Source organism: Passer montanus, unplaced genomic scaffold (assembly GCF_014805655.1).
Source record: "Passer montanus isolate IOZ18808 unplaced genomic scaffold, ASM1480565v1 scaffold2, whole genome shotgun sequence".
Taxonomy (NCBI): Eukaryota; Metazoa; Chordata; class Aves; order Passeriformes; family Passeridae; genus Passer; species Passer montanus.
In genome coordinates this window covers 21,138,321-21,157,742 of record NW_024366591.1, presented here as the reverse complement: position 1 = coordinate 21,157,742, position 19,422 = coordinate 21,138,321, and the positions used below count along the sequence as shown (strand labels likewise).

The window sequence follows — 19,422 nt, the reverse complement described above, 5'->3', positions numbered from 1 at the left end:
TACTTCTACTACTTTGAGTCAATGCTCAAGTTTCCTTTCACACTTGTTAACAAGAAAAGGGAAGATACAAGGAGTCCTTTTTCCTTTTATACTACAATGTTTATGTGGACTTGTACTTCACTTTGAGAAAAATTGTGTTGGGATATCCTGCAGAACAAAGCAGATGTTGTTTTTTTTTAATACCAAATTATCTGTCTTGATTGAAGATATTATCTGATATTGTATGTATTTTGATACATGTGTACACTTCTTTCTGGGAAATTTAATCGGATATTTTCTTAAGCACTTGTGTGTGTGGGGGGGTTTTCCTTTAATTTATTTATATTTATTTATTTTTCTTAATGAAAGGGGAACGGTTTGGTTTCTTAACTCATGTTCATATTATTTTCAATTTTTTCTTTTCCTGCAGAGTTGGAAGTCTGCTATGTAGGATTTTGAATTGCATTCTCTATCCTTTGTTTATCCAGAAGGTCTTGTGAGCCAGTTGCATTGAAAGGGTGGGATTTTCAATATTTTTGTCTTATGACTGCAAGGTGAGGGTGATTGCATCTAAAGGTTAGAAAATGAAATTGTTTCTTGTCCTTGTCCTTTTAAGATATACAGCATATTTCCCTTTCCTTGATCACAGATTCTCTTCTGCTGTTTGAATTTTTCAGTAAAGCCTTTTTTTACAACGGTTGCACTGATAATAACTGGAAATCTTGACAATATATAGAATGAAAATTGTAACAATCTAATTTTGAATGACAAGGAAATGATGAAAAAGTTAGCTGTTACAGAAGGTAACTCGTATTTCCTGTAATCCCAAGAATAGTATTTTGCTGGAATTTATTTTTTACAAGATCTACAAAACTGAAAGAATTAATTTTTTAACAGGTATAACTAAACAGCAGCCTTAATATACTTGGAGGCTATTTTATTGTTGGATGGAACTTGCATTTTGTCACTAACTTATCTGTTCAGATTTTGACTCAGATTCTTTGCATTTTTGTTTATATTTTTATGGTTAAATTATTAGATTTATAGATTTACAGTGACATTTTACAAACATATAGGTCTGCAACCATATTTTTCACTTGTGAAAGAGTTGAAAGCAATCCTTGAAATGTGTTTACAGCTCACCCAATTATCTTAAAAGCATATCCTTTTAAAAAAATTACTTCCTCTACAAACTGCTGGAAACCTTAGCCTTAAGACGAAAATGGTTCTGCTGGTGGAAGGCTATTTTGAAACTTTAATAGATTAATTAAAAAATTTGTTAGATCTTATTTTCTTTTAAGGTCTGGTGATTTACTACAGCAGTTAGCAGGTTTAGTTACGTACAGACACGGGCTGAGATTTATGAACATTTCCCATGCATTGTAGGGGTAGCTGGTGCCAGATTGCAAAGTTCAAGGCATTACACGTTTTTCAGCACAGCCTAGGTTCCTGTCTAAATTTACCTCCTTCTGCTACTCGGGGCGTGTTATCATGCACACGCTAGGTCTTTTCTTGAAAATGTGTTTCTGGTTCAGCTTCCTTGCTCCCGAGACTTTTCTATTTTGGTTCCCAGTGTCATGTGATCCCCCTGGCCAGTGAGAGCCCCGCAGAGGGAATGGCAACAGCCTGCTGGGAGCAATGTAAGTCAGAAAAAAACTCTTGGTTTTTGCAGTTTCTGTCCCTCTCAGTCAATTTTAAATGTTGTTTTTACCCTGAACGTTTGCTGGGCACACCCAGTTATACCTATGGAAATGCTTAGAAGTTGGGTGTTTTGGTTTGGATTTAGTTTTTACTCTTTCAGACGCTACTTTTCTTAATATGTTCCTTTTTTTCCTGTGTCCTGCAGTGTCGCTGAGAAGTCTAAAAAAGCAACAGAAAACAAGCCACATGCATTGCAAAAGTTGCCTAAAATATGTTTTAAGGTGAATATTTCAGGTGCAGTAGTACTTTGTTTAATGTGTGCTATAGACGGTGCCGTAAATCCTGTGCTGCCGTTGGGAAAGAAAAATGTGACCCCCCCTGTCCCGCCCTCCAGCCCCTCAATCAAAATCCTTCATGGAGGTAGAAAGACAATAGTAGATAAAAGAATCTGAAATCACATGTTAGTGCCTTTACCAACTGGCTGAGACATAATGGGGAAAGGAATTATTTAAATCAGAGGGCAGTCACACCCAAGGCAGTGTATTGTTTTTCTGGTATGAATGAAGTGAAATGCTGTATTTTGATCTCAGCTGATGCTGAGCAATACTTATACACATGATATTGAAACCATGTATTTAGTGAAATTTATCATTAGTGTGCTTCCTGGTACAAAGTAAGAGTCTGATCCCTCTATTTTTCAGCACAGGTTCTGAACTTGGTTGGTAGAATTTACTTGGTAATTACTGAGTAATGGTTTTCTCTAACGGCATATTTTTAAAAATAAATATGATTTTCCAAAAATCATTCTCCACCATGGTTGGATATATAGGTGTTTTAATTATTTTCTGGTTTTGGGGTTTTTGCTTTTGTTTTGATTCAATTTGGTTTTCTTTCGTATTTCTTTCTTCCAAATTACACATGCTTTCTTTGGAGTTTTCTTTTAAGTTTTAGAGTTAGTGTTTAAGCTAAGCCTATTTTAAATTTGGATCCCTAAGTGATATGCCTTGATATCAGACAAAAGCTGGAGAATGAGTGTTTGGAAAAATAAGCTGGAATCTTTCTATTTCCCTTCATGGCCTGTAGCATGGACCTCCTATAACACCACTTGGAGGTGCAGAGGCCATTACTGAACAGTGCTTTATTTTCTTTGTGTTTCTGATCTATACCCTAACAACCAGGTAATAAATGAAGGACAATTCCACTGTTGGAAGACTTTCTTCTCTTTCCCCCTTCCCCAAATTAATTTGGAACAGAGAAATTTCATGTAATGGTTACACTGAAGTAGAGCACGGTGGGTTTTCAGTTCAGTTCTCATCATCATAGGCACTGGAGGAAAAAAAAGTCCCAAATTCTGTGTTGGTTGAATTGTTGCAGTGTCAGAAGAGAAACAGTATCTCTCTGTAAATATCTGACGCAGAAACTAAAACCAATTAGAAAAAGCCACATTCACTGTGCAAACTAGATGAAATTTAGGAGCCAGCCTCACAGAACTTTTGTTTAAAAGTTTGCGTTGCTGCTTTTGATAATAAAGTGAAGCATGTGCAGGACTGAAGACTGCTTATAATGATTTAAAGAAAAACATTTGTCCGTTAGATTATAAACCAAGTTCTAACTCAGTGTTGCCTGTTTGCTTTCACTTCATGAGTTTGCATGGTACCAATGTGCAAATAATGGGAATTCTGAGATTGCAGCTGAGAGATGGATTTCCCATTGCTTCCTACAACACAATGCTCAGGCTTGTGAATACAAGCCTAAGAATTGTGCCAGTCTTGTGGCAACCAGAGAAATTGTGATAGGTGAAATATAATGAGTTAAAATAGAAGATCTGTCTTATCACTTATTTTCTTCTTTTATTTTTTCCCCTACTGATTTATTTACTCAACTTTGTGCTCATTGCTTGTCTGAACATACAGAAAGAGAAAAAAAGCAAAATAGAAGATCTGTGTTATCACTTATTTTCTTCTTCTTTTATTTTTTCCCCTACTGATTTATTTACTCAACTTTGTGCTCATTGCTTGTCTGAACATACAGAAAGAGAAAAAAAGCATACAAAAAAAATGAAAAAGGGGGAGGGTAGACAGTAAAAAGCTTGGCAATGAGGATGTTCAAACAGTTGCACAGCTTTCCCAGGGAGGTTATGGAGTCTCCGTGCCTGGAGATACTCCCAAGTGAACCCTGCCCTGATCCTGAATAACCTGCTGTGGGTGACCCTGCTTGAGCAGGGGGTTGTGCTGCATGACAGGGACTCTGAGGTCCTTCTGAGCCGCTGTGATCCCATCAGTCTCAGAATTCCACTCTGCCATTTGGAGCTGTAGACAGCACTGTTACTCTGGGGAGAGATCAAAGATCATGTGTAGACTTAAATCTCAGACTGTCGCTCTCATAGTTTAGACCTTGTCATTTTGCTCCTCAGTTGAATCATTCATTCATTTGAGAATCAACTTTGAATGACTCAGTTGAGTCATTAATCATTCATTTGGTGTGATGGTCATGTTTGTCTCGCTGCCATGGCCCAACACACCCTGCCTGAAATGTCACTGCTCAGCAAGAAATGGCACACTGAGAGCAGCTACTCTAAGGTACTCCTGGCAGCAGTCTTGAATCCCATGTCTTTTGTCTGCTGTCTCCTCAGGTACTGTGGAGGCACTGATGAAAAGGGAATGAGAAAAGAGTAAAAATAATGGGAGTACTGTGGGAAGAGTGTAAGTAGAAAGTAAAAGGACAGAGCCAACACTGAGGACTGAGTTCTTACACCCATCTTGCTACTCTACTTGAATCTCGCTGTGGTATCTCCAGAAGCTGAGGAGGGGATGTAGATTTGTGCAATTTTGCCAGGGATTTTGAAGGAGGGGAGGAAAAAGCAGTTCTCACAGGAGCCCTTGGAGGCTGATGAAAAACATTAAGCTCCAGTTCCATACACTGTATGCAGAGTTGTACCCTAGAGACCTGATGAGTGGTAGGTACAAGGGAACATGAGATCACTGGGCAGGAAGTGGAAGTATGAAAGCAGAGAAAAAAGAAAACAATTTTTTTTTTTTTAATATAGAAAAAGCAACATAAAATGTGCATGAAAGGTGTAGATAGTTCAAGTAATACCTTTCATATTAACATATGGATATAATTTTAAATAAAAATGGCAAAAAACTATTACTTGACTTGTATTGTGGAAAGATGATTTTAAATCTTTCTGCCGTAATGCTGTAGGTGATGATTTTGGTTAAGGACTATTTATCTTGATGAGATTTGGAACACTCATCCTGAAAGCAATTGCCAACATAAATCCAAACAGGTGACTGTGAATAAATTCAGACTGGAGCTGGAAAAGTAGATGGGTTCAGCCTCCTATCAGAAGGGTAGGCTAGGACATGTTGCTGTTTACAACAGGCTCAGGGAGTTGGCTACAGGTGATGAGGGTTTGGTAGCAAGGATTACACTCAGTGACTCAGATGTCTATTTCTGTTTCTGGCTAAATAGTGTAATTAGAATTTAGACAGCATGTTTTTCCTGAAAAAAACACATTTAAAAAATATGACAAGTAAAAAAAAATATATTATTTGCTTTTGTTTGTCTTTGTTTTTGGAGAATAATGCTATAGATAAATGGGAAATAAATTTGTGCAATGCTTTCTTGAAGATGGATATGAGCAAGGGTGAAATACTCTTTTTTATGAATTTTAGGGGAAAAAGCCCCACATTCTAAGGAGCCAGAAGCAGCTTAGTCCAGCATCATTCAGTTGATTCTTGCAAACTAGTCTGAGAAAGAAGACAAATCCAGAGGAAAATTTTTTAAAATATTTGCTAGTTCTGTAAGGTATATATATTTGATTTTGAAAAAATATTTTGGATGGGGTTTTTCTATATTTTTCTTAATCGTCAAATAAAAATAATAGTTTTATACGAAGTCCTTCAAGTACTAAAAATACCGTTTGTCTTGATTTTGATTACTTAAAAAAATTTAATAGTTCAAGGAGAATAATCTGCAATAAAACAAGGCTGGAATTATATATTTATGTTTCAGATGTTTTGTTTTTTAGAGTCCAATTGCAGATCCATATAGAGATACTAATTATGTATCTGTTCAGTTCCAAATAATTTTAATTGACAATTTTTATGGCTTTTGATAGCATCTTATGGATTAGATGCCTTGGGGATTATCATAACTGTTGATTCAATTTTTGAATCATCTGTGGTAGCTAAACATAAACACTGTAAAATCAAAATTGTCCAGATATGAATTTTGGCAATTTTGTCAAATCACTAGGTTTGAAATCCAAACCAATGGAAAATGAAAATCACCTTTATATTTTGTTCTTTGAAACTTGTTGGGTAACTTCAGTATAACTACCTATAGTTTTGCTTTCTGTGTTCTTCAAGCGGAGATAAACTGGTTGTGTCTTCACAAATAAGGTCATTGAGATTGTTTGGCAATTATACAATATTAAACAGAATTTCACTGCTCATTTTATTGGCCTCATCAGTTTTGAGGTCATGGACTTGAATGGTATTTTTGGGCTCACATTGCTATATGGCTGTAAATCGACAGCCTGCTTATTCATTCCAAAATGCCATTAATCTCAGACTGTGCTGAGGCAAGTCCATTGGCAACTGTTGTCAGGTTGTGCTCCCACTATCCCAAGAAATCATTCAATTTCTGCTTGTATTGTCTTCCTCTGGCTTTGTCTGAAGGGCACCTTCTGTATAGGCATTGATACTTTGCTTGGACACGTTTGGATGTAAAAGCAACCCTGAACTCTTAATTTCCTGTGCTCATTAGAAAGCTGGGTGCATTTCATAATATTTTTGTCCTAGCTAGTCTGATTGTTCTCCCTTGTCAACCTGAACTTTTTATCATTTAAACTGGGCATTATTCTCGTGGAATTGTTTCTTGTCCTGTTGTGTGTGTTGCTATATCCAGCTAACAGCTGCTTTGCACCAAACAGGAGAGCCTTCCAATGGTGTTTCTGTATTTGCTGGTGTACCAGTGCCATGACCACTGGTAGGGGGCACGACGCTTGTTGTAACTTCTTGTCAGGGTGAACAAGACTCTGGGCCCTGTGTCAGGCTTTATTGTAGTCACCTTAACTCTGGCAACCAGCCCGCTGCTTACACTCAAAAGGTGTTGGCTAACAAGCTCTTAAATTTTAACAGTACACTGTCTAAAAAATGATGGCTAAGAAGCCGTTAGATTTTGTGCAGTACACTTCGCTAAGTTCTCAACTGCCAGAAAAAACTTGTCAAAGGTGCTGGCTAACAGGCCACAACACATCACCAAAGGTGCTGGTTAGCAAGTCACAACACCACTGCTCAAAGGTGTTGGCTAAAAAGCCACAACACCCTTCCACAAGCTTCCCACTCTTAACAGCAAACTTCAGTACTGAAGGGGGGAGAGAGATAAAGAGAGAAAAAGGAGATAACAAAGAGTATCAGCAGCCCTTAGATCCTGTGTTGGTCCACATGGAGCTGGGAAAAACATTGCAAGTGAAAGAGAGAGGGAAAAGAGAGCAAGTGGGCCTGATCCCCTTCTCTTTATTGTTAAGCTGGTGCACACCTCTTGGTGTAAAACAGATTTTTGAAGCCCTTTGAGCCCTCCTGCAGAAAGTGAGTTTGAGAGGACTGAGCTCCAGTGTCAAGGTGAGCAGGAAGCTGGCTCAGCACAGTGCTGCCCCACCTCTGCAGGACCCTCTCCTCTGATCACATCTTTCCTCTCTTAACAGTGTCATGTTTGAGACAAGACATGCCAATGCCTGGTCCTGCACTCCCTCCTAGGCACACAAGAGCTCACTCTTGCGTATGCATGCACAGGCTTTAAAGCAGGAGGGCTTCAAAGGCACCATCTGAATGAAATTTTGTCATTGTGTCATTGCATGCATCATGGAAGTTCATAATTATTTCCTTAACACCTCATTTTTTATGGGGTGATCTTTTTCTTAATAAAGTGTTTGCTCTTGCTACCTGGCATGGCTTCTATGCAAAGTGTCCATTGCAAACAATGAGAAAGCAAATTTAGAGAAAAAGCGAGGTTCACATAAGTAACAGAAGATTACTTTCATAATTCCCTTTGGACTTTTGACAAAAAAATTGTCTTAAATATTTATTTGTTTTCGTCCTTTATTTATTTTCTCTTGAAACCTAGCAACATGAAGGATACACTTGTAGAAATACCTACAAGTCTCAAGTGAAACTCAAGAAACTCCATGAAATAGATGTCAAGTCAATTATGATATTTTTCTTTTTAAAATAAGAAACAGGCACAAGCAACTAATCTTTTTTTCCCTCAGGGATTAAACTGAGGCGAGTAAGACAAGCTGTTCAGCAAATTTGATATTTGGTAACTTAAAGGATTGAAACCTAGACAAAACATTGTACAATTCATTATGTTCAAGGTAAAGTTTTTATTCTTGGGAAATGTATCATTTTTTAATTGAACCCGTATCTGCTGCTTTGGTGTTGCCAACCCTTCAACCCAACCTGTTACCATTGTAAAACAAACAATTGTAGCAAATACTCAGCCAGTTTAGGTCCTCCCATTTGGATATCTGGATTGGGGTAGGACTGTGCCTATTGTGTGCTGCTCTCCTGGCACAGCCTTCCTGGTGGGTTTCCAGACGTTGGTTCCCCTCCATGTGAATGTGTGGCAAAGCGGTGATGAGCCAGTGAGGGCCTGGTGTCCTGGTTGGCATACAATGCCAGACATATGCCTACATACAATGCGAGACTGCCCAAAGAGCCAGTCTTGTGTCTCTGTGGGGAGTCAAGTCTGTTCGGTACACTTTTGGAGCAGAGTTTTCTTTCTGGTTTACCCCAAATGGAATTTGTTTTTTGCACATACCAGCTGCTCTGTAATCCAAGCTCATGAAGGAAATTAAAACCTCACTGCTGCTGTGAACAAAACCAGTAGGATAGACACAGATTATTTTTGTTAACAAATTTTCTTCCCTATTCTAGCTAACTAACCTCTTACTAAGTTTTCTCAGCCCTGGATTTGCTCTGACAAGACAAATAACTTCTTATGAAAGGCTGGACATTTAGGCTTTAAAGCTACCTCTGCTCTTATCAAAACATTATCAAAGGCAAAACCAGGTATTTTGGATATAAGTGGAACATTATTTCTCTAAAGAACACCCGTTAAAACTCAATCTGTCTTTAGTGACTGAAGTCTAGTGTGTGTGAGTCCAAGGTTTCTTGCACACAAAGCAATTAATCTCTCTTGGTCTAAAGAGAGCAGAAACATTCTGCATTTAAGCAGAAACTTATTTCTGCATAGGTAAGGCACTATGACTTGTTCTGCATAGACAAAACTAATCTGATTCATGCTGGTAAGTTTTTGCTTCAGTGTCATTTGTTGAATCCAGCCTAAGTTGGATGGCTAACCCAGCACTGAGCTGTCATAGCAACCAGATCGTGTAATTTGTTCACGGTGCTTATCCACATTTATCTTAAAGCCCAGTTAGGCTGTTTTTCCTCTCATGGACAGGCTGATCTAGAGCTTCACTGTTCTGTCAGCTGAGAGGCTTGTAATTTCCATAGTAAATTTATTTCCAGTGCCAGATTTCTTTGTCCTAAATATTTTATAGGTATTGATGTTTATACCTGAAGTATTCATAGGGAATAATCAACTTTCCTCTGATCTTTGGTGGTTTTTAGCCTAAGTAAGTTGAATGTTGTCATCATTTGTTTAGTATCCTCTTTAGCCCTCAGATCTTTATTGGGCTCCAGCTGCCATTTCATCCCATATTTTATATTGTGAAATCCTTTTCCAACTCATTGCAGTTGGCCCTCACTCTTAACTACCCTAGCACAAAAAAGAACCCCTTGCAAGCTATTTGTCCAGCATTTTTTGGCTTGGCTTATTGGATTTTTACATTCAGTCTGCCAGAATTTTATTTTGTCTTTTATTGTCCTCATTAAGACAACATCTTCAGATTTTTTTTTGAAGGCCCACTTCAAATAATGTCTTACATTGGTACTTAACTGTTTTGGTTTTTCTTATGTTTGTTCTGCATCACTCAATATATTCTGTGTACTACCTACAAATATTTGCCTTTTCTGTTTGTCTGCTTGGAAGTTCCTTAATTGCAACTTCTTAATTACCTATTTTTTCCAATCAAGCAATGTTTTAGGGGATTTGTTTGCTTTGCTTTCTTCTGCATAAATTTAAGGATTTTATGACTGCTGTTAAAAACTGGCTCTTTGGTAGCAAAATTCTAAATTATGAGGCCCTGTCAAATTAGTATTTGTTTATCTTGTGGGTTATGTGTTTATCTGCTCTCTGAAGCATTTAGAAGTGGCTAAAGGTTTTATTTTGCAATCATGTACAACTTTGATATTTACTTGATGGTAAGGGACCATTTTCTGTCTGCTGACACGGTTTGTCTCATCCCTGGCAAATGCATATTTTCCAAATACATATTCTGTATCACCAGTCACCAGCTACAGCATAGTTGGAGAAATAAGGACTAGAAACACTGCACTGGGTGTTCCCTTCCCTGTTCTGCTTAGGGCAGATATGTTTGAATATTCTAGATTTTTAAGAGTACTATCAGTGAGTCTTTCTACTTCCCTCTCTCCCCTCATCTGCTCAAATTAGTGTCATGCAGCTGAATATCTTCTGCTGGTAAGGATGCTTTCTGACAGCTAAATTTTGTTTCCTGTTATTTATTCTGCATGTCTTCTTATGTTGTGTTGTATCATGCATCTCCTGTGCTCTTTTCTTTTTATGTTATATTCTGAAATATGCCAGCTAAATATGCCCTAGTGACTTTATCAATTGCTGGCAAATTCCTAGACTAGCTTAGATATTTTATTTTCTGATACCCTCCAATCTGACAATGTTTTTCTTATTGGTGTGGTGACCAAGTGACTGAATTGGATATGTTGGGATGGTGATTCTGCACATTTGAAACACATGTAGTTAAAATAAAGCCACCACCTTCTGGCACTTACATGAAGAAAGAAGAAGGTGCTGGAAAAGCCTCAGCAGAGGTAGGAAGTTCTGAGTGGCAGTGCTGCTTATGTTTCTAGTATTTCTTGCAGTCCATCATGTTCTCCTCTTGTCTCTACTCTTGGCATCTGGGTGCTGTGAGGCTTTGTGAGACAGACCTCGGGAAACATCTCTGCTGCAGAGTTGCCTTACAGACTGAGCACAGTGCTGTTTTCAGAGCTTGTGTGACTGAAAACACCTCCTTTGACCGTCCTTGCTGACTTGTTTTGTAGCACAACCTATAGGAGCTCTCCAAACATTTTTGAAATACAGCTGGGTGAGGAAAGCAACTCTGCTTCAGTGCTTAGTACCAATGTGATATCAGCATGGCATAGGTTTCTGATGGGCAATTATCTGTGCAGTTAAAAAGTGCAGTTCATTTCTAGTCTTTATGTGTGTATTCCCAGTAGGAGGTGTGTCAGTGATAAGCAGAGGCAAATGGGACTCTACTTGCTATTCTGTTTTGCGCTACTGAGCTATATTACACTAGGATTATCAAACTGCATGGGCACAGGGTAACATTGACAGCTCCTGTTTGGCTGTCTGCTAGTGCTGAAAGTCTTTGTGAGTCACTTCTCCTCAGGACAGAGTAGTATGTCGAGCAAATGGCTTGTTTCATATGCCTTCCTCCTCCCCACCCCCCATACATGCTTTTATATTTAGCTGTAATGGAAGTTATGTTGCTTTCCTGAAGGAAGGAAGGATACAACATTCCATGTTTTATCCCTTGATTAAAAGCGGTACTTTTGTATTTATTATTCCAAGTACCGTTTTTCTGCACATCTGGTTAGTAATGCTATTCTTGCATTCGTGACCCTGAGGAAAATGTGAACAAAACCCATTAATAGCACTAGAGAATGCTTGGTTGCCGATTCTTCTCCATTCATCATTGCATTTTTAAAGTATAGTAAACAGTGTTCTTTCATTTTATTATGTGGCAATTTGTTTTGTTTAATACTTTTACAATTGTTGGAATGTTGCATCGCATGCCTTACAGTAGGCAAAATATATTACACAATGCTACTGCTCTTATCAGCCAAAAATATTAAGATTTCTTCAGTGAATTTAAGAAGAAACAATTTATACTTATGCATAATATCCCCATATAATGCTTTTGGTTGATGTTATTTTATTAGTCTCTAATACTAAATTACAACCTTGATTTTCTGAACCAGAACAGACTTACTGAATGCTTCTGTGAGTTTTTTTGCATTACTGTTATTGAGAATAACAGTTTCATTTTAAGAATTGTCTGATGCCAATATTAGGATTTGTTTAATTGTTTCCTAAATACTTTAGGAAACAGCCTTCCCTGCCTGAACTGCTGCCTTATTTTTGTGTCCCTTTGATTTAGTAATTAATTATTATTTAGGTTGGTTATTAATTTTTTTGAATTCCTGAAATGCTGCCTTTATATCTGCTTTCACTGTATGATTATATTTTCAGCATATGTTTATTCTTGCCATTATAATTTGGCTATGTAAAATTTTATTATCCCAAAATTATTACCAAATTATAATTTTTCACTTGTTCATCTTTTAAATCAAAGGTGAGCCAAGTTTTAATTTTCCTTTCCTAATTTTCTGAACTCTGATATTTTTGTGAATTATAGCTTTTCCCAAGAGCCAGTAAAGTATGCTTAACAATTTTTCCAATACCATTTAAAAAACTCTAGGCAAATGCTTGCTTTCAATTTATTTTAATCCTTGTTTCTTTCATGCCTGTGAAACTATTCCTTTAAAATGACAAAGGTTTTGTGTGTGCTCGTGTGTGTGTGTGTATATATATATATATGTATATGTATATATATATGATATAGTCTTCATGTAATTACAACCTCTTGCAGCTTAGTTGTTATCAATTGCATCCCTGTGATTGTAAAGTTTTTTTGTTAAATTATTATCTCTTCTTCTTTTGTCAAATGATATGTAATTTTCCCAAGTTGGATTGAGCAATTTTTGATTTGAGAAATTACTTTGTAAGATTTTTAGGTTATCCAAAGATTCTTTAAGAATGATATGTAATTTTCCCAAGTTGGATCCAGCAATTTTGATTTGAGAAATTACTTTGTAAGATTTTTAGGTTATCCAAAGATTCTTTAACACTGAAAATTCAGAGGAAAGTGCCATGTGACCAGGATGGCTCACACTCTATATTTAGTTTTGCTCTAGTCTTCTGTCAGACTCTTTTATTAATTGTTTGGATATTATTCTTTGATCTGTTACTTTTCTTTCCTTGATTGTAAATTCCTTTGTCTTTCAACATACATCACTAACTTTATTTGTAGTGTGCTTCATATATTTAATAACATAGTTAACATTAAGAACATAAGAGCTTTTCTGGATCTATGCCCTAGTTTCTGCTGCATCCTTTTTTATGAGCACTTTTATCTTGTGCTTCACTTTCTTATAATTCATTCTTCTTTTTATATTGTTTCCTTGCCTTGTCTACACATCCCACAACTCTCATGCAATTTTCTTTGGCTTCTCTTTTTCCCAGTCCTCCCTTTTCAGTCTTTTACATTTCTACCTTGGCTTCTCTTTTCCCCAGTCCTCCCTTTTCAGTCTTTTACATTTCTACTCACAGTTAATAGCTCTAAAGAATGACTTACATTATCAAGGTTACTATTCTGTGTTCATTTAGTGTCATATTAGATCAAAACAGCCTAGCTTGAGAAAACATCTGTTCTACTGAACATATGTGTTCAGTAGGTTCCACTGGCATCATCAGGAATGCAGTCATTAACGGCTTACATTATCAAGGTTACTATTCTTGACTCTGTGTTCATTTAGTGTCAGATCAAAACAGTCTAGCTTGAGAAAGCATCTGTTCTACTGAACACATGTGTTCAGTAGGTTCCACTGGCATCATCAGGAATGCAGTCATTAACGCCCTTTCCCCTCCACCTTGTTTTTATTTCTTATGTAACTTCTGGATTACAGTATTGGAATTGAGTAAACTGTGACTATGGTGACTGGTGACAATTTTTCAGCATGTTCCCTTTGCCTTCATGGAAGTGCTGATACTCCTATCTTAGAAAAAGCAGTCAGCAGTGACATGAAGAAATACTACAAGTGAAATGAAGCACTATTACAAAATACTTCTACTGTTCTGCATTGTCTGTGTTCATAGATACTTGCAAAATCATTGACACTTGTCAACTTGAAACCATGAACCTTACCCTGTCTGGTAAATGAGAACATTGAAATTACTTCCTACTTAATGAAAACTTGCTTTGCTTCTATTCCTTCTTTCTTTTCTATTCCTTCCTTCCTCCCATCCTCATAATAGAGCTGTTCAGTTCTTACCGAAATGGCTGTTAAATTGAAATAGCAAAATAACTCGCCTCTAAGTTGCCTTCTAACTTTGAAGCATATTAACCTGTTCTGGGCTACATGATTGATGGTTTCAGCAATTTTCTTTGTTATTGCTTGGCAACCAGAACAGGCAAGTTGATTTTCTGTTCTGTTGATGGTATGTCTTTGAAGGAACAACTTTCTTGTCTTAGTTGACCCCTGTGTGTCAACCTGTGAGGTAAAGAAACCTCACCTGTCATGTTATGTTTTATATTTCATCTGTGGGTCAGTTCACAAGGCAATGTGAAGCTAAAGAAGACACACTCCATCTTGGTGAAGGATTTCTTGGTCTATCGACAAGCCCACAGAATGTTAACATAGCAAATGCTCATGAAGAATGCTTGAAGTAATGTTGCTTGTCTTTGGAGCCTTCTTTGTCCTGGAAGCAGGGGAAATGAAGGAAGAATTCACCACTGACTGAGCTGAACTGCTCCCAGCCCTGCTGTAAAGGTGCTCTGGTGGTATGTGCTGTGGTTTGGCTCAGGTTGGAAGGCACATTCAGCTGTGCTGCTGCAAGATGTAATCCACAGGCTCCACAGGCTAAGGTATTGCTAGTTGTGTGTTTCCATACTATTTCCTTTCAAGAAGAAGTTGTGTGGTTACCAGGCAGCTGCCAGTTACCACTCAAGGCCTGGTTCAGAAGGAAACTCTTTAGTCCCTTTGGTGATGGACTTTCCACTGGCTGACAGTAACCACATTTTTCCCTTTTGCTTATTTCCTTCTCAGTGTTTTACTTTTTGCTCTCTCTCTTCCTTGGTTCAGGCCTTACTTTCTTCACTGTTCCTCCATCTTCCTTGTACCATCTCAGGTGGTGACAGTCCTGACCAAGACTGTGCTATCTGTCCCATGTGGTAGCTCCCTGAATGTGTGCTGCTCCCTGATTCCTCCATGGATAGCCCTCGTTCCTCTTGCTGACAGGGTCTGTTGAAGGCAGAGGCTGTTGGAAGGTCTCCTTAGATCCTGCAGCTACCAGCTCTGTCACATCCACAGCTCTTGTGAGTGGCAGGAAGGTTTGCCCATGTTGTCTTGAGAAGGGAGGAGAAGCATAACCAGAATAGTGACATCTTCATATGTTGCAGAAGTCTCTGACTATTTTCTAGGTGTTGAATGGTTTAGGAACTTTGATTAATTTCATGGTTTGAAAATGGTTTTGGTTGCAAAAGTGTTTTCAGAGAGTACAAAAGTCAAAAGCATAATTCAGATAAATTTGACAGCTTTCAATTTCTGCAGCTTATTCTCACTTCAAAGTAAGTCAAACTGCCACAAAATCTCTGAAGAAGAGGTGAATCACAATGCTGCAGTTTTTGTAATTACCTTTGAAGTATCTTGGTTTTTTTTCCCTTTGGAGAACTATTGCTTCCTTTGAGTCTGGACGCATACCATGAAAAACTTAAGCTTATTTTTTTTGTGAATATATTAATGTGTGTGTATATATATATATATAAGCATATCTATGTGCGTGTATATGTATATTCACACACATGCATATATATCTATACACATGCATATATGTGTATGTGTGCATACATACACACACACATATTTAACTATTCTTGTCTGTAATGATGATGCCATTAGCACAAACTAATGTCATATATCAGGAAGTTAATTTTGGAGAGGTGCTACTTGTCTCTGTCATGGTTTGGAGATGGTATTCCACAATTTAGTGCTACCACTGAGGTTCTCGAAACCATGTGCTGCTTGTCCTCTTTCTCATCCCCATTCCCTGTGGCAGGCTAGAGATGAGAACTGGGGATACAAAAGGTAAAGATCACAGGCTGAGATAAGAACAATTTACTGGAAACAGCAATGAGAAAAGAAAGCCAGCAGTAACAGCAGCAATACTAATGACAGAGGGTACAAGAAATGAATGATTCACATGAATCCCTTGACAACAGACAGTATTTCACTGCTCTTTCTGCTGTGCTGTGTTAATCCCAGAAGGGAATCCTTCCCCTCTCCCTGGAAAATGATGGGAAGTCCTATAGAATACCTCTGTGTCTTAGCCATGTCATCTCCTGGCTACCGCAAAAATTAACCCTGTAACCCTGTCCTGGTCGGGACCAGGACAAGTTCTTACTCCTCTGGTCTGCCTTCAACTTCTTTCCTTTCAGACCTGAAACTGTATTTTGGTTTTGCTTTGAAAAATATTGCTATATTCAAATTTTGTTGTTTCTCAGCTTGGCATTTAGTGTAGATTTCTGGTTTGGTGTGGGCTTTTTTTTTAATTTTTATTTTTTAGGTTATTACAGAGCTTTCCAGACACTTTTCAATAGAATTTTTCCTGCATATGAGTTAGGAAAACAATAGACACTCATGCACACATAAGCTTTTTCAGATTATTCTCACATGGGTAGAGAAGAGGGTGTCATCTTTTACCTGAATGGCTTTTAAAAAATTCCATAATAGCTTGTTTCTTGTAAAGATAGCTGAAGGCTGAGTGTTGTTGGATAAAAAGGCCTTAAGTATTTATAAAATCTGTAAAAAGAGACACATACTTTATTTATTTATTTATTACTTCTAAGTGAGCCTGCCACAACTGAAAAACTGGAAATAACAAGAATGAAACCAGCCCTTACATTGCAAGAGAGCTACAGGAGAACATCTGGCTTAGTCTCAACCAAAGACGATCAGCCGTATGAATGGTGGTAGTTTATAAATTTCTGTGTATGAATAGCAGTTTTATAATAGAAATATGCTTGAGATAGCAGATGAAAACACATTAAGGTAAGAAGCTTGCAAAAAAGATACAAGTATTTAAGAAGGGGATAATTAACAACTGGAAAAGATGTAATTCTCTAGGTAACTTTCAAGGAAGATATTTCCTATTAGAAAATCAACCCAGACACACCAGTCATTGTGTTAGTCTATAGTTTATGAAAGGGAGCAGTGTTTAGGAAGAAGATAAATTGTCTGACTGAAGTACAGGACTAGGAAATGAATTTTCCTGGATAATTTTCACAGGCACAGGTGAAAAAGCTTTGCATAGCTCTTGTTCTTTGCTACTTGTTCTTTACTACTCTTGACCCATTGTCTACTCACTCTTAACTCTGCTGATAATTGTGGGATTCCTAGTAGTCTTTCTCATTGTGATTTTTAGGTAGATGGCTGTAATATGAACTTTATTAATGACTATTGACATATTTATTGGAATACTAATGCTGGTGTTTCTATAATAATATGAAGCCTTGCTTTACGAGTATTACTGGGCACATCTGTTCTATCAATAGACACATCCTTGAGTCTTTTAACATGATGTCTTCAGTTTATTGTTGGTTTTAAAAGTCTGTCTACATTTTTGAAAGGTTTCTAGTTCTTTGAAAAACAGCTTCTGTATCAATCTTCTCAGATTAAAACACCCTGTAGCTACTGTGTGATTTTTTTTTATTTCCAGACATTTTTGCTTGGGTTTTTTCCCTTCTCCTCTCTTGCCTGTTTGTCTGGGTACCCTTAGCAACATCTTTTACTAATGGAAAAAAGCACAAGGCTTTCTGTAGTGTCACTGTGATTGAATCAGAACCAGAATTTACCTGCAAACGATTTTAAGTTTTTAGTTTCATCGTTCCTATTATTATCCTGAATTTATGATCCACTATTTAGTAGTGTGTATCAGGGGGACATACAGATGTCTAATCTGTTTTTCCAATGCTGGTATTGCAACCTTACCTGGGATTAGGAAGTGGAATAGTCAGCTGTGTATAGTAGGATCTCTGGCTCTGGATTGGATGAAGAAAGTATTCCCATTTTTATTTTGTATAATTGCATATTATGGACTGCAATCTTCAGAAAAATCACTTTTCAGAGTTTCTGTGAAAATTAATTGTGTTCTCATTATGCTGCTGAGAAACACTCTGTAAGAATTACACTCAATTTTTGCATCAACTCCCTTAATTCTGGAGGCCAGGGGGTGCTATAGGTATATGCATTATAATCTATGTAGGTTTAGTAGTCAATATGAAGCCAGTTGTATTTTTAAAATTTTGTTGTAGTTCTGAATTCTGGGTATGCTGTTTCTTAAGGAATTATTTTAGTGGCGTGTGTACGTGTGCCTGCACTGATTTCTAGCATAACTTGTGTGTGTATGCATCTTACCTGAGCGAGGCAGTGCAAAAATGAGGCTCAGGCCTGGAAGCTTTGCTCTGGGAGATGATGGACCTTATATTATAAAAGTATGAGTTCTTTTCTTAGGAGAAAATACTTTCAGCATGAAATAAAATGGGGGAGACCACCACCCCCTTGGTGGTCTCAGTCATTGGTGTTGACAACAGTGGCAAAGAATGCAGATAAACCCTACATTTAAAGACATGCATAAATAAAATATATGTATACCCTTATGTGTGCTTTGATGTTCTTTTCACAGTTGGAAGATTTTGAAAGAATAATTTTCTTAATCAAATATTTACTATTTGAAAAGAAATTTTATTGCATTTAAATATTAGGCAAGGTGAAATTATTTGAACAATTTATTCTCAGAATCAGTTAGTTAATAAAACAAAACACCTGTTGCTCTTTTTCTCCTGCTCTAACTATTCACATATGTAGGCAGATAGGAAGTGTGTGAGCCTAATCAGTTTTTCATAGAGTAATAACATAACATACACAATTGTTCACATAGCCTGAGTGCAAATAAGACATCAGTAAGTTCACATAGAGCATGTCATAGTTGTTTTTGTTTGTGTCTTAGAATCTTTGGTGAACTAATAATTAATTAGTAGTTGATTTGTGTGTTGCAAGACCTGGGCCAAGTTTGGTTTTTTTTTTCAAAACTCCATTTTCCCTGAAGTGCTTATTTGAGATTACAAAAATTAAATCCTGGTCCTCTGCATTTTAAACACTTTTTATCATGATTTCCAATTTCCTTTTCTAGTATGCCACATTATTTTGCTGACTGTTGAAATGTAATACAACTGATTTGAAAAGGTGGCCATTAAAATAATATTTTCCTTATTTCCCACTGCTAACAGTGGAGGACTAAATCTATACATCATTGCTGTCTTCAAGGCAGCTTATGAACATGTTCTGCAGACACATAAAATGCCTGCTAGCTTTCTATTTATATAGTTGTGGATGTCTGTATGTATTTACCCAGAGGCTTTAATAGATTTTTTCTTCCCCAGGGGACTTTGTCAGACTTGTATGTCTTTTTTTTGTGCATTTGAAAATATTTTCAGGTGTGAAGGACTTTGGACCTGACTTTGTATTTAAAACAAATAAAAATTAGTTGCTAATACCTGCTTAAAAATGAGTGGACTACAACCAGAAAAGCTATGGGCACAGTTTATGAACTTTGGCATTGCATGAAAATAAGTAAGGCAGTGATTTCACTTTATGAACAGTCTATTAGAAATGTTGACTTGAGACATTCCAGCTGTCCTGCTCGTGATTCTCATAGAGTTACTGTCACCCCTTCTGTAAAGCAGACTCACTGGCTGTTGAACTGTGCTGTAATCTAGATAAGGAACAGGTC

The 19,422-nt window shown here is 37.2% G+C and overlaps 1 protein-coding gene across 1 annotated transcript in view; it reads left to right on the top strand.

The window, feature by feature from the left end:
- The first annotated feature begins 1,595 nt into the window (after positions 1–1,595).
- ESR1 (estrogen receptor 1) overlaps positions 1,596–19,422 on the top strand; it is a 159,776-nt gene continuing 141,949 nt past the window's right edge. Inside the window, 2 exon segments of the mRNA XM_039707365.1 lie at positions 1,596–1,619; positions 1,826–1,914. The gene's annotated coding sequence lies outside the window, so the exon portion shown is untranslated.